The 7,254-nt window shown below is 50.1% G+C and overlaps 1 protein-coding gene across 1 annotated transcript in view; it reads right to left on the minus strand.

Annotated features, from left to right (window-relative positions):
• Positions 1-7,254, minus strand: part of LOC125044494 (microtubule-actin cross-linking factor 1-like) — a 206,894-nt gene that overhangs the window by 97,299 nt on the left and 102,341 nt on the right.

Raw genomic sequence — 7,254 nt, forward strand, 5'->3', positions numbered from 1 at the left:
CTCTTGTCTCTCTCTCTCTCTCTCTCTCCCTCCCTTCCACCCACGCACAATCCTTCGCCCGCCTCTCCACCTGCTTCCCTCCCTGTTCCCACAATGATGCAGCCACCCTGCATGACACGCCCAATCCTCTTTCCTTCTCCATTAACAATTAACAGTCTTCCTCATGTCAGGTTGAAAACCACGATGGGGAAAATACAGGAGACATATATGCACAAAATAGACAAGCATCAACTTACTCTCAAAATCACTCACTCCCTCATATTTTTTTCTTCTCTATCCTTCTATCTCTCTCTCCCTCTCCTTCAATATCCCCCTCTTTCTCTTCACGTTTTCTTCTCTCTTCCTGCCTCTCCTCCCCTCCGTGACTCATTCCACGTTCAGATTTCCCAGTGACGATGCCCATGTCACATGTCTCGGTCTCAGTATATTATCCCGCAGTCCCTAATCGTGCTTTCTTTGTATTGATCTGTCTGTCTCTTCCCTTTCATGATTTTTTTATCGTATTATATCCCCGTTCGTACATAAAAATAAAATCCAAGTCTCATTAATCTCCATAATGTACCTACGAAGAATTACGACAATAACAGGAGAGAGAGAAGAAGAAAAAAAACACTAATAAAGGTGCGTGAAGGTGAGTCCCTCCCTTGTATGACAGTCGCACGGGAAGGTCAGGGACAATATCGCAGCCAATATTGACGTGATGAAAGATGATTCGCAGAAATCACGAGGGAAGAGATTGCGGGAGGAAGGGATGGAGATACAAAAGGAGGGAGAGAGTTAGGGAAGTAGAGTGGAGAGAGAAGTAAGAAGAAAAAAAGGGGAAGAGAAAAAGACGAGGAAATACGAAAAAAAGGGAAAGAACTGAGAGCAAGGGGTCGTTGGAAAGGGGGGGAAGATGTAAGAGAGGGAGGGAGGAAAAGTGAGAGAATTGGGGGTGAGAAGAGAGAGGGAGGGGGAGAGGAAGGGAGAGAAAGAGGGGTAGGCAGGTGGTAGTGTGACATCACCAGCCGAGAAGTGGTCGTGGACTCGCATACCAACAGCCAGCGCTGCCAACACCGCACGCCTCCCACCTGACACAAAGGTACCAACGCCATTTTGAGAAAGCGAAAGGGACTGAGGACGCAGGAAAAGGAAAAAGGGGGAGGACGAGGTCGTGGGAGGGTGATGCGGGAGGGTGGGATGAGCGATGGTCAGGAGGAAAAAACAGAGGAGGAGGAGGAGGAGGAGGAGGAGGAGGAGGAGGAGGAGGAGGAGGAGGAGGAAGAAGAAGAAGAGAATGAGAGGACGAAGGAGGAGGAGGAGGAGGAAGAAGAGGAGAATGAGAGGACGAAGGAGGAGGAGGAGGAGGAGGAGGAGGAGGAGGAGGAGGAGGAGGAGGAGGAGGAAGAAGAAGAAGAGAATGAGAGGACGGAGGAGGAGGAGGAGGAGGAAGAAGAGGAGAATAAGAGGACGGAGGAGGAGGAGGAAGAAGAGGAGAATGAGAGGACGAAGGAGGAGGAGGAGGAGGAGGAGGAGGAGGAGGAGGAGGAGGAGGAGGAGGAGGAGGGGGGGGAGGAGGAGAGATGTAGAGGTGGAAGAGACAGAGAAAGAGGAGACGAACCACAAACATCTTTTTCCCTCGAAGTGACCACCTTCTTCGGAATACATTGGCTTCCCAAACGCGTTCACATGTCACTATGACGTCACAACGCGCAAATTTAACACGATAAATCCAAACCAGCAACCAAAACATTTTTAAAAGCAGCACGCAGGACTCGTCCTCCTAAAAAAAAACGCACGGCAACCTGATTCAGTCTCTCCGCCAAGCGCACGACACAAGCAACAATGCAATTGCAGAGAACGGACAATTAGCGTCGTACAATCAGTGCAGCTTAGCGAGCCACTTTCCAGGGAGCTTCACGCCGGTGGACACAGAACCTGAAAGTAAGCTTTGATACGAGGCAAGTTTTTCCTTCTGGCTTCCGTTGTTTTTTTGTTTTTTTTTTCGTCAAACTCTACTCTAATATTCATCTTTTTACTGTAAAAAATAAAGATACGAGAGATCCTGAAATGCTGAAAACCAAGACGAAAAGTCCGGGTAGCAGTTTCCGCGATGCGACATCGACACTCGAAACCAAAGAACGTCACAGATTCCACACCGAGCCCAGTCTTATTGTTTGTTTGTTTTCTTTCCTTACATATCTGTGTTGCTTATTTTCTTTATCGTACATATTCGCGAAGAGAGAGCATTACGCAGCCAATAATTTCGGATAATGCGGTTCGTGTGATTGTAATTGAATTCCCGGGAGGAGAAATGGAAGACTAGCAGCAATTACGTACAAATTGAGAGGCCAAGAGAAAAGAAGAGGCTGTTCTAGAAGAGAAAACAAGCGACAGCAGCGCATCCACAAAACTCTACCATCAAATCTTCTCACCGCGGAAGGAGAGAGAGAGAAACTTAGAGCCCCCCCCCCTAAAAAAAAAAAAAAAAAAAGATAGTCAAATGAAGCACGTTCGACTGGAAACGAAAGTGTTCCTCGAGTGCATGAGCCGATGCCGCCGCCGCCGCCGCCGCCACTACCGCTACCGTCCGCCCGCCCGCCCGCCCGCCCGCCCTTCTCTCTCCCCGGAAATCGGAACATTTTTCTATCATCATCATTCGTTCTCTTTACATACTCTTTCGATTCAAAATCACCCGACAAAAGTCTGTTCGAATCTGTGCGAATCTGCGCAAATCTGTTTCCGGATTCCGTGAACACTTCGTACCAGGAAGCTTTGAAGAGAACAGAGAGGAGGAGGAAGGAGGAAGGAGGAAGGAGGAAGGAGGAAGGAGGAAGGAGGAAGGAGGGAGGAGGAAGGGGGGAGGAAGGGGGGAAGAGGAAGGAGGAAGGGGGGAGGAAGAAGGGGGGAGGGGGGAGGAGGGAGGAGGGAAGGAGGTAAGAAGAGGAGAGAAGCAGCATGCATGATGACTAGACGTGAGGAGGAAAATAGATCTGTGTTTCCGTTTCTTTCCGCAAGTTGAGTGAGGCTCTGAAGGGAGGTCTGGCGCATGGATGGATGGATGGATGGATGGATGGATGGATGGATGGATGGATGGATGGATGGATGGATGGATGGATGGATGGATGGATGGATGGATGGATGGATGGATGGATGGATGGATGGATGGAAGGATGGATGGAAGGAATGAGTGAATGACTGGATAGATAGATAGATAGATAGATAGATAGGTTGTTTAGTTGGATGGATTGATGAATAGAAATACTCATTATTTAATCGACAACGATGAAACAACCGAAGTGGATGAAGCGGAAGCGAAGCCCGAGTCCAAAGTTCGCTCCTTGCCCCGGTTCCCCCTTTCGTCCTGGGTGGAAGCGGCCAATTTCCCCCCAACCGGATGTTTACCCAAACCAGTACGAACGCCGAACCGGGTCAGCGGGGGGACAACCACCGACTTCAAGCACACGAATGAAAAAAAAAAAAAGATGGTTACGACGTCCCGACGGCCGTGGGGTTCGCACGATTACGACGACAGAGTTGAACAGTCCTCCCCCGGGTCCTAAACCTTCCCACTGCACTGGATGGATATCATTATACGCAGCGAATGCCGAACACCCCTAAAAGATCCTAAAAAACGGATAAGCCACTGAGAGCAATGCGTTCATGTACAAACAAACAAACAAACGACTCCAATGGCAGAAATAAGCAGCTCCCAATACGCGAGTCTCAGCCCCGTAAAATATCCGCACCGCAAGTGAACTAGATACGGCTTGCAGGCGTCATGCAGCCTGGAGTTCTAAGTGCTGTGGGGGGAGAGGGGGAAGGGGAGAGGAGAAAGAAGGGGGGAGGGGAGGAGAGGTAAGAGGGAGGAAGAGAGAGAGGGGAGCGAGGGAGGAAGAGAGAGAGGGGAGCGAGGGTGGAAGAGAGAGGGGAGGAAGGGAGGAAGGGAGGGAGGGAGGAGGGATGAGGAGGGAGGAGGAGTAGGAGGAGGGAGGAGGAGGAAGAGAGGGAGGGAGGGAGGAGGAGGGATGAGGAGGAGGGATGGGGAGGGAGGAGGAGGGATGGGGAGGGAGGAGGCAGGGGAGGGAGGAGGAGGCAGGGGAGGGAGGAGGCAGGGGAGGGAGGAGCCAGGGGAGGGAGAAGCCAGGGGAGGGCGAGGGGGAAAACCTGGAGCAAAGCGTGAGGCGGTTCGCTGACCCCACCACCGTTATTTCCGCCGTGACCACCTTCCCGCTGCGCTCTCCCCCGCGCCTATCGCAGCCCATCTGCCCTCCGCCGCCGTGGCAATGGTCGGTAGGCCTCCTGGGCGTGATCTGTTATTCACCAATACATCCACATACAACCAACTATCTCGACAAAGTTCTTCATAGGAACTACAACCCACGTGACCGGAAATAAGGAACAGTGTCAAAAATAATACAATAACACTTTCCATAGACCAACACGTACATACGTACACACAGACATACATAAACGTACATGCAACAGCACCAAGTCTCTTACTCAGCCAACTCATCGCACACAAAAAGTTAAACAGGTGGTGCAGAGAGCTAATGGTCGCGTCTTACGAAAATGACGGAACGAACCGTTTCGCCGTCACGCACCGGCCACGTCGACGCAAAACCCATCTTACGTCACAGGGCCACATGCATGCAAATCGCCTCTTACACCCGTAGGGCACAAGTCTGAGCTATAAATACGAAGTGTGTTAACAAATGACACACAAGCCCAAAACAACAAGTGAATGGTAATGGCAATGCTCAAGTACAGTTACTGTCAACATCATTATCATTTTACAATTGCCATCGTCATTATTATTATTACCACTACCTTTATTATATTTGTAATCATCATCATCATCATCATTACTATCATTATCATTATTGTAATCATCATCATGATCACTATTGCTGTTGCTGTTGTTATAGCTGCTAACAGTTATTACTGTTATCATCATCACCGCCATCGTCATCATCATCATAAAACTATTATCCTTATCATCATCATTACTATCATAATTACAAAAAACAACAACAATAATAATAATAAGTGCCAAAATAAACAGTTCCCGATGACGTCATCCGAATTGGCCATGACGACGGCCTTCAAGGTCAAGCGCGCATCCATTAGGTCACGACGGCGGATACCCCGCTCATGTGCGAGTCAAATACCTGCAGGGGCGCCTTTAAAAAACGACAACACGCCATCGGGTGCACTCAGACGCTAACCTTGCTTCACCTGTGGTTCATCTGGTCTGTGACCTCTCTCGACCTTTCTTTTCCCCCCTTCCGTTCAACCTCCTCCTCTTTTCTTCGTTCCTCCTCTTCCATTTTCCGAAGTCTTCACGCCTGCCCTTTTGACACTGATCTATTAAGTTTAATTGTATTCGCCGATGCTACATTGTACCGTTATCACCATCACTCTCGAGCAAACGGGTGAACGTGAAGGAATTTCTTGATTCAAATTCTACTCTATATGTCAAACCTAATATTTCATAATCTTAGATGGCTTGTTCAAAATTCGGTTGTTTAGTAAAAAAATCTCACGAACGAGACGAGACCTCAGCGCACGAAATTAAAACGGACCAGTGACTCGAAAAAGTATGTGTAGACCTAACCTTTTGAGCGAATAATGTCAGAACCACAAAGACCCTTATTAGCGAGGTAATCCTTGTCATCGCCAAGTGCTTTCGAGGGGGAGAAAGTGATACGAAAAGAGACCTAGAAACAGGTATAATTGGAGAGGGAGAGAGAGAGAGAGAGAGAGAGAGAGAGAGAGAGAGAGAGAGAGAGAGAGAGAGAGAGAGAGAGAGAGAGAGAGAGAGAGAGAAGAGAGAGAGAGAGAGAGAGAGAGAGAGAGAGAGAGAGAGGGGGGGGGGGGGATGGGGGGAGAGGGAGAGGGAGAGGCAGTGGGAGTGGGAGTGGGAGTGGAAGAGAGAGATGGGAGGGAGGGAGGAGGGAGAGGGAGAGAGAAATGGGAGGGAGGGAGGGGGGAGAGGGAGAGAGAAATAGGAGGGAGGGAGGAGGGAGAGGGAGAGAGAAATGGGAGGGAGGGAGGAGGGAGAGGGAGAGAGAAATGGGAGGGAGAGGGAGGGAGCAGGGAGGGAGGGAGGGAGCAGGGAGGGAGGGAGGGAGGGAGGGAGGGAGGGAGGGAGGGAGGAGGGAGGGAGGGAGGGAGGGAGGGAAGGGGGGAGGGAGGGAGGGAGGGAGGGAGGAGAGAGAGAGAGAGAGAGAGAGAGAGAGAGAGAGAGAGAGAGAGAGAGAGAGAGAGAGAGAGAGAGAAAGGGAGGAGGGGGGTATTAGCCGGCAGAAGCAACCAAATAAAGACTGGTATTTACGTATGCCATTTCAGCAGGCCTGCCATCGCCGCACATGTCAATACCATAATTCCTATTCACCTCCCTCCTCTCCCGTGCCATCTCCGCCCCGCCAGCCCCGTAACAGCCTCACACCCGCACCCCGCCCACCCTATCTCCGCACCAGACCGGGGGCGACCGCGGAGAAGGCGCCGGAGACGAGTCGAATTACCATCAATTTGCATCTTAAGGATAGTGACGGAAAGGTTTACTCGGCGTCCTCTTGGGTGAAGGCTGTATTCTGCACATCCTACACGCTGTACATCCTTCCATCGTCTCGGTCCCACTAGTCCATCCCCTTCCCCGCCCCCCCTCCCCTCCTCGCCTGGCCGCTCATTCACTGGACAATTGACTTTCACTTATTCACCTGCTGCCGCTCATTCAGAAGCTCGTCGCCAAAAAAGAAGCGAAACAAGTTATCTTTTGCTTTTCAGATTACTGAGCCCAAAACAAGCAAAGCGTGTCAGATAAAGATGCAAGCCATTACCATGGGAACTTAATTGTCTCGAAGGGACAATATACAAAACCAAAGTTTATAGACCTAATAAATTCTTTCTTAAAATGCTTATCTTCCCACAATACTTAAACATTCAAGAATGGTAGCGAGCTAAAGACGCTTATCAATTCTCCAAACAGCGAGATATAGGTGAGCGAGAAAGGCGGTCCTTGGGCATCGGGGGAGCGTTACCCAGACGACCCAGCGCCCCAGGCAGTCAGCTGATGAAAGTAAACACAACCGTCGGTGGCGGAATGGGAGATGACCACGCCATATGAAAGATCAACCCTCAATTTCTTTCGTACGTTGGGCTGGAAAGTAGATTATTCTGATACGTCATTCTGCTGCAAGGCGTGAATAATCGAGAGAGCTAAGTGATTGCTGCAAGAAGAGTTTATCGAAGGCGCAATTGATCGCCACGCCC

Source organism: Penaeus chinensis, chromosome 35 (genome assembly GCF_019202785.1).
Source record: "Penaeus chinensis breed Huanghai No. 1 chromosome 35, ASM1920278v2, whole genome shotgun sequence".
Taxonomy (NCBI): domain Eukaryota; kingdom Metazoa; phylum Arthropoda; class Malacostraca; order Decapoda; family Penaeidae; genus Penaeus; species Penaeus chinensis.